This window comes from Fringilla coelebs, assembly GCF_963513975.1.
Source record: "Fringilla coelebs genome assembly, chromosome: 2".
Lineage (NCBI taxonomy): Eukaryota > Metazoa > Chordata > Aves > Passeriformes > Fringillidae > Fringilla > Fringilla coelebs.
In genome coordinates, this window is record NC_140029.1 from 91,001,836 (window position 1) to 91,010,592 (window position 8,757).

Genomic DNA, 8,757 nt, shown 5'->3' on the forward strand with positions numbered 1-8,757 from the left:
CTGAGGTTGTAGCAGTTGCCAAGGCAGTGACAGATAATTTACCTGGTGGCTGCTGCTCTTGTTGGGTGTTGTGCTGGTTTCTCAGCTGGGTGCTGCTGGGGAGTGGCAAGAAGCTGTGGGTGAAGTCAGAATGTCTACAGGCCTTTGAGCCAGGGTGAATTTATAGAGTCACAGAACGGTTTGGGTTGGAAGGGACCTAAAAGGTCATCTAGTTCCATCTCCCCTGCCAAGGACAAGGACACCTTTCACTAGACCAGGTTGTTCAAAGCACCATCCAACTGGCCTTGAACAGTTCCAGGGATGGGGCATCCACAGCTTCTCTGGACAACCTGTTCTTGTACCTTGTTGGCCATGTACACTTCAACCTGAACTCTTCTTTTGTCCTGTGCTCTCCTGCTCACAAAAATCTGAGGATGAAAACAGAGCTGCTGAGTTTCTTGGACATCCCTTCCCCAGTGGTTGCCTGAACCCATTTTTCCTACTGCAGCTGCCTCTGTTGCCTCAGCTTTGCAGTGAAGGAAGCCTTCTCCCCAGTCTGTCCCTGAGCACTCCTGTGGCTGCAGGGGCTGCACAGGATTAGCATCCTGCTGCTGAGAGCAGACACTCCATGTGAAATCAATTTAGATGGTTCTGCTATTCAGCAAGCTGATACCAGCCCTTCTCTCCTGTCAAACTGAAAAACAAGAGCAAAAGGAGTTATCCCCTTTCCTTGGCCTCTCTGGGATGGATCTCCTGTTACATTTGTGACCAAGCAACCAGCTAGTCCTGGTCTGAAACTTGTTTGCACCTCTAAGGGTAATACAGGAATTCCTGACTATGTTGATTCTGGCTAAATAGGAACTGATCCCGGTGACTTCTGTTAGCAAGTGCGGTCTTGGGAGAGTAAGGGAATTGTTTCAGCTGTATTTGGGGAAGAGGGAAAGAAGAAAACTACCTGGAACAATTCAATTTGTGATCCTCCAGTGCTAGGGAGGACTAACACCAACATATAGCCAGCACTCCTCCAGCAGCTGGCCTAGTAGATTATCTTCAGTCTCCCCAGGAAAGTAATAATCCCCAAATTAGAGGGATGAACAGCTGAGTTCAGAGACTAGCAATGTGCAGTGTCCAGTCTCTGTGCTAGGCCAGGGTGAGGATGGGGGGGAGCTGAAGCAGCCCTGAGCCATCCTGGACATACTGGAGCAGGTAGAGGCAAGCAAATCTGCTGCAAGGTGCTGTTTCCTTCCCAAGTGAAATGAGAGAAAGATGTTTCATGCCTCAGTATTGAGATACAGAGCCTTGTTTGCTCATATGCTTAAAATTAAAGCACTGTGTGAGGTGTGGGGAGGGTGTTCCTCTCTGGTTCCAGAGCTGATACAGCTCCCTCCTCCAGGAGAAGAGGGGAGAGGGCTGTGTAAAGGTTAAGGACTGCAGGGATTAAAATGCTGCAGCCCTGAGCCCTCTGCAGCACGGCCTCTGCCTCTTTGAGTACCAGGTGGATTTCTGATAAGCAGTCTACTGCTTGATTCTACAATCCCCCTGAAATATTTTAAATGGCAAAACCATTCTCAATATGTATAACTGAAACAATGCCAAGATTCCTAATGCAATTTAGACATAGCTGTGGAGGAGGTGGCTTTGCTTGGAAGGACATTATGTACAGAAACGAGGGGAAGGGGATTGTATCAGATGATCCACAGCAGCCTGTCTGCCAGCACAGCATCTGTTTTTAATTGGTCAATCAGATCCTGTTTGAAGCCTTTCTCAGCTGTGCTTCCCTTGAAAACCAGATTCCTCATCCAGATGTGGCAGGACTGCTTTCCATTACAGTGTGGTTAGCACAAGAGCAGCAAAACTCAAACTGTTACTGCGTGCTCAACACTTTCACCAAGCTGTTAAGAGAAGTCCTTGCTCCAGGGAAGATGTAGGTACCAGAGCCTCTTCTCCTTCACTCCTCCCATCTACCACAGTTTATTTCTCTCCTATTTTTGAGGGGAGTAGCAAGGAAGGCTGTTAAATCCCTACCCTTGTGCTGTGGAAGGTGTCAAAAACAGGTCAGTGTCCTCTAACACCGATGCTTCCAAGTGGAACTGGTTTTGGGAGCAGGATCTGGCTTTGTATCCAGGTAACCAGTAATGGCAGGAGTACCCTGAGCCAGGTCCTGCAGAAATGCTCAGGGTAGGCTGTTCCTGGAATAAAACCAGTTCTGAGCTGTGTCAGTCAGTGTGGTCCTGACACACCTCTGCCTGGTGCCCGCAGCTCATTTGCTGCCTGCACATGTGAGTTTCAGATCCATCCACTAAGGAAGCTCTGTGGGAAATGTGGTGGGCTTAATCTCCGTCCGTTGGGAAGGTCCTGTAACTCACTGAGAACTGACATGAATGGTAAACAGAGGAAAGACTCAGCCTGATGATTTCTTCTTGTTGCATGTTGTTATTTTTCAGAAAGCAAAGGCAATTTTTAAGTAGTTGATAAGAAAAATTATTTCATTGTTAAGGTTTTAATGAACTCTGGAGTGGTGTACTCAGCACCTCTGCTGGGACCAACTGTGTGGCCTGTCACAGAGCAATAGGGGTCCTGTGTTGTCCATCTTTTCCCAAAAATCTCCCTCGTACCTGGTACCTTCAGGAAAGAGGATTCTGGCTATGACTGAGGAATGCTTTGGGTGAGAGGGTCTTCATGATTGCCACAAACCTGAGCTGCTGTCCAAGCTGCAGTCCTGGCCTGGCACATGGACACTGTGTACTCAGTGCAACTGGGCTGTGACCTGGCCTTCTGCTTGAAGAAAGGGCTGCAGATCAAGTCTCAAATGTGGCTGTAGAGCTGCTTTATCAACAGGAGCATTCACAATTGAGTCTTGTTTATAGGTTTGGTTTCTAGCATGACACTCTTAACAAACTGACATCTACCATAGAGCAATGCTGCACAGGAGCAGACAGAAATACTGCTACATGTGTCCTGCCCTGGGGGCAGGTGTTTGTCCCACAGAACAGCCCCAGTGTCTTCCATCAGTTTATTGTGCTTCAGTGAAAGAGATGTTTGCAAACCCTGATTCTCATTCTCACCAGAACATCTGTGCAGCAAGGAGCTCGCTGTGGTTTAAAGGTTTAGAGGTTTCATAGCAGCATCTGGCTGCCATCACAGCTTGGACACCCTTAGCATTGCTAATGGTTTGGCTGGAAAAGCTGTTTTTCCATCATCTGAACAGGTTTACTTATTTGCAACAAGATGCTACCCTGTCTGCCCAGAAAGGACATTTCAAAGGTGGCTTTGCATACTGAAGATTATAATTAACATCTCCACGACAACAGGGAAGGTGGGAAATGGCCCCTTGGCTGAATTGATAGTGGTAGTAAGGGAGAGGCCTGGCTGGGGTTCATTATCTCTGCTGGTTCTCTGGCCCATTGATCCATTTGGCACCCTCTTCATGGGATGTAAAGCGTGCAGGTGAATCCACAGCACTTGGAAGCTGTTCTCTGCAGGAGCAGCCAGCAGCAACAACGAGTGAAGCATAATGCAACTGCCCTCAGAGGAGCATACATCCTGTGTGGATCCAGGAGCTCCTAAAAGTTTGTGCTCCTCAGCAAGCTGCAAGGCCCCAGAGGTGAGCCAGCAGTGGGAGATCCCAGAAGAGAGTCAATGACCCAGCCTGGCAAGTGCTCCCCTGAGCACAGAAGAGTGGAGAAAGAAAGAGCAGACCCTGAGATCACTGAACTTGCCACTGTCAGTAGGTAAAGGCTCATCAATCCAGCCCATCCAACCCTTGGATCCATCCCTTGTCAGCAAGGGGAAAACAGAGAGAAAACTGCTGGGCATAGCTGAAACTCCCCCTGACAGTGCTCTGCATTGCAGGCCAGGAGTAATCCCCCTCTTCTGGTCCCAGTGGGCTTCAGAGGGTTCTTCCAAAGGTGCTGAACAGTGCATTCAGTAACGTGAGCCTCTCTGATTTGTTATGAAAACACGTGCAGGAGCTTGCACACTCTGTCAGTGGGAAATTTGAACTTGGTAAGAGGCTACTGAGCAGAGACCAGCTAATGGTCAACATCATGGTCTGAATGATAACGCTGAACAAGAATTTTCCTAAGGCCAGAGCCATCAAAGAGAGAGCACTGAGCAGAAGATCTGCTCTTTGTGAGACCAGACAAGAGCATCTAAAAAATGCAGACTTATTTTATGGTAATGCTAGGATAGGTTCTTTTGGCAGATCCCAGTGAAGGAGTTACATTGAAGGGAAATGTTCCATGTCCTGTTGTGGTGTCTCTGTTTGCACTTGAGCATCTCTTTGAGCTGATCCAAGAATTTAGAAAATAATAATAATAATAATAAAATGTTAAACCCCAAGAACTGACAACCACAAAGAAGAAGATGCAGAAATGTTCTGCAGCCTGGCTGGTGCAGTAGCAGCCATCAGTGGGACCTGCTGATGTGCCAGCAGAGCCCAGGGGTGTGCGTTGGGTGCTTCGTCCATCAGAGCATACTGAGACCCAAAGAAAGTGCTGGAGCAGGTGGAGTTCTTGCAGATGGAGTGGCCATAAATAAAGATGCCCTTTTAGACATTTTTAGAGTCACTGGTGCAGTTAGGCAAATTCTCTTCTGCTGCATCACATTTAAATGTCTCACTTTGTGCATTGTGATCATCACTGCTGCCATTAGCCAGCAAAACTGGTTACACAGTCATTACAGAAGCCACAGCACAGAAATAATTCACTATCAGCAATGAACTTTCAAAGAGTTACTAAAAATAGATGTTGGGGCTGCACCCCTGCAAAACCCATTGCTCTCTCCTGCCCCATCTTCCAGTGGCCCTTTTCCAAGGGGCTCAGCAGCCGGTTTGGAAAGGCCTGTCACTGTTTGCTGATGGATGTAAGTTATTTTATTGATTCAGAGCTGCAGCAAGCTGTACACCTAGATATAGTCCTCACACCTGTGGAAAACACACTGCACCCAGCAGCAAGGTTTTCTGATGCAGGGCTGCTTCCTTAGGCTGGCCCTGCAATGCTCCTCAGCCAGCCTGAGGGAATTCACCACAACCCTGGAGCAAGCAGCAAGGATGGCAGGGGCAGGGAGCAGCTCCTGTGTGCCCCCACCCCACAAAGCTCTCTGCAGCTTTAAACCATCAATGTTGAATCAAACACAAACCATCAATGTTGAATCAAACACAAACCATCTGTGTTGAATCTGCTGACTGCTGACACTTCTTGTGGAGCTTTCAGCTGAGGTTTTGGGGATGAGGAAGAGCAAAGCCGTTCAGGAGCCCCCTGGATGCTCCAATTGCTCTTTGATGCCTCACAGCACCTGTGAGTGCGGCGTGTGCCTGCACCTCAGCGCTGCTGGGGAGCTCAGAGCCGTGGCCCTGGCTGCTCCGCACAGCTGGGAGCTCACGCTGCTCCAGCCCTCCATCTCCAGCTGCCAGCATCCCGTGCAGCCTAAACAGCACAGAGTTTGCTGTGTCTGAAAAATCCCAAGAGCAGAGCAGCTGCAGCCGCTCCAGGACAGCAGGAAAGGGACGTGCACACTCTCTGGATTCATTTCCAGAGAGAATTATTCTTTTCTCCTGGCACTGGAGCAAGCCCTAACGAGAAGCAGCCGCCACGAGCTTTTGAAGAATGAACTCACCAGGAGACTCCTCTGCTCTGATCGGCCTCCAACCCTCTCATCTGCTCAGGAGAAATAATAAACTGGGACATCCAAGCTGTTTTCATATGCACGGCCGAGGAGCCTCACGCGGGGAGGACGGGGCAGCGTTGGAGCTGCTCTCCCAGGGATCAGGCCATGGAACAGGGAGATGCACGGCCCACAGAAGATCTCAGTCCCTTTGGCAAGATGCAGGGGTGCTCAGGGGAATGAGGTGCTCTGCTTCTCCAGGCCAAAAGAGCTGTTGTTTGTTAACCTGGGCTCAGTTCTGGTTCACGCAGGCCGATTGCCCCAGGACAGATGCACAGCATGGGCAGGCACATCGCATGTCCTGGGCATCCTGTGATGGCCCAGAAAAAGGGACAAACAACAGGGTTGTCCTCAACCAAAGAATAAAGTTTGATGATATTATCTGCTGGGCCAAACTGCGTTACTAATGGGGATTCCCTTTTCCTTTTTTTTTTTTTAATTAAAATATTTCAGTTTTTTAAACCTTCCTTTAGCATTTGCTTTCCTGCTGGCAGACAATTTTTTGAGAGGTCACACCCAGTTAGCTTCCATGCATCCTACTCTTACTACTTTCCAAGCCACATAAGGAGTAATTAACTTTTTATCCAGGAAAACAACTTTCTAAATAAAATTATAGGGGCAGCCCTGAGCCCAGCTGCATATAAATGCAACTACATGCAATTGCAATTCCTTCTTTTTCCCAGGACCAAGAGCAGCAATGCAGCTGTCTCCCTTTTTCCCACAAAGTTTTAACAACTAAAGCTCCATTCATGTTTTGCAAAGTTCCTCAGCTGGGCAAAGCCAGTGATCCAATAGGCACAAAGTTTTCCAAAGAAAATTCCAACTCTTCCCAGAAGACAAGCCATGCCAGCTAAGCTGAAGTGTCTTCCCCAGGTAGAAAAAGGGCTCTTCCTGTGGAGAGAGTCAGCCCTTTGCAATATTGCTAGCACAGACAGAGTCAAGGGGTGACAATCTCTTGTGACTTCCAAAAGCTCACAGGCAATTTGTGGCTCTGCTGAGTTCCAGGTGTTGTAGATCCTTTGCTTTCTGGTAATAGAAAACCCCCACAGTAGATGAAAAGGGACTTGGGTTTGGGATTTTTTTTAAATAGAGATTTCAAAATATATATTTGTTGTTTAATCCTGAATTGAGTTCTCCTTGCACAATCTGCTTACCCCAAGGTCTCCTGTCTCACTCCTGTTTCCCACAGGAAGATGATCAGGTAAAGAAAGATAAACAGAGATGGAAACTTTGTCCATTGCTGGCTGAAGCAGTGACCACTCTCTGAATTTTCACATAAAGTGCTTCTGTGACCACTTGCCAGACATCTGGAGACAAACAGCTGCTAAAAGGAGCCAACATTAAACATAGATGTTTTGAATTGTTTGTTTGACCAAAATATTTTTGAGCCTCTTGGTTGTTCTTGTTTTTTTCCCCTTGCTTGAATTGTGTCAAAAGTCTTCCAGGAAAATGAGAACAATCAAGATCTAATTTCCTAAATAGAATAAAATTAAAAAAAAAAAAAAAAAAACCTCAAGTCTGCCAAAGTTGCAGGTATTTGTATCTGCTTTTAAAGAAAAAAACAGCCAAAACCATCTCTCAAACACAGCAGCTGTCCGTCCTCCTTCCTCTTGCATGATGGGCTAGAACTTCAACACTCTTTTCTGGTTTAATGCCACTTTTCCAAGAGAAAAAAAGTTTTCAAGTTGGAGACAGAATGAAATGGGCCAATTTGTGCTGAGACTTCCAAAAGTTTGCCCACCAACTTACAGAACTCAAAGAACCATAGGGCTTAAACCCCTACCTGGAAAAAGCAAATACACATTTAGAAAATTCATAAACCCACTGACTGCAGCCTGGAAAGCCTGCTGCAGAGCAAATGCCATCATCTCACAAACTCAACAGACTGGTCAGCTGAGTCAGCCAAAAAGGGACTAAAATAAAAACCCCAAAAAATTGATTTGGACTTTTGGAGTTTTTTAACAAAGTATTTTCTAAGGTAATCTGCAGACACAGTGTATGGATATAGGCTCGTAGGTATCTTTTTTTTTTTTCTTCTATCCATTCTGCCTTGTGGTATTTAGCTTAAAGATTATTAAAAGAGATATCAGAACCTTCCTTGCTAGTGTCAGGCCATATGGACTCGTTGGTTCCTGTGCTGTATGTTTAAGAAGGAGCGAAAACCGGAGAGTCCTGCCTGCTGTGGTAAAAGGAGAGAAGTTCTGCCATGGAAAAGGGGTAGAAATGGACAGGAATATATGATCAGGTTTCCAGGACAGTGACTGAGACTGGTGAGCCTAAAGATGAGGTTGATTTGGGCTGAGGCTGGCAGTGAGTGTGGCTGGAGGGACACTTCTGTGGAAGCACCCCACGCAGTTTCTCTCCGACACCACAGAGTGTCCTGTGCTTTCACAACTGACTAACCCCTTCCTGCCTGGGAACAGCAAACAGCAGCTCAGTAAATCCCATTCTTCATTATTTTTGGCCCACTTTAACTGATGTTAAGCCCCAATTGCTGGGGTCAGAACACCTGCCACAGGAGCGATGCCCGACGGCGCTGGCAGAGCCAGGGGCTCATCCCGAGAAGCGCAGGCACAGCCCGGGATGCCGGCCCAGGAGAGGGGTTGGTGCCATCACTGCCTCCTTGGGACACAGCTTCTGCAGCACCCCGAAACATGATGTGACTCAGGAGCTGCAGCAGAACCTTAGGGATTTTTTCCCCTTTCTGGGATAAATGCCCAAGTCCCACAAGCCTGGGGATGCACGTCGGGACAGCGAGCACTGCAGGCAGCTGGAAGCTCCCACCCAGGGCCTCTCCAGAAGGGCTGTGCCTGGAGCAAGGATCCCATCCTGGCATGGAGCCTCACCTCGCTGCTTCCTCAAGGCCTTTGCTGGATCTTTTCCTCCAGGACAAGATGTCAACAACCTGGCACAGAGCTGATGTTTAGTCTGACCTCGCTGTCGTGTCTCCAGCGTGCTGCTGCCTCGCAGGGATCGCTGGCTCTCAGGAATTTTGCACTGCAGATCTCTCAGAGGGCAACTGAGCTGCTCGTCAGCGCCAGTGCTGGCTCCCCTGCAAAGCTGAGAGGCAGCTCCTGGGCTCCCAAGTGCTGGTCCAGCCAGGAACACCGGGGT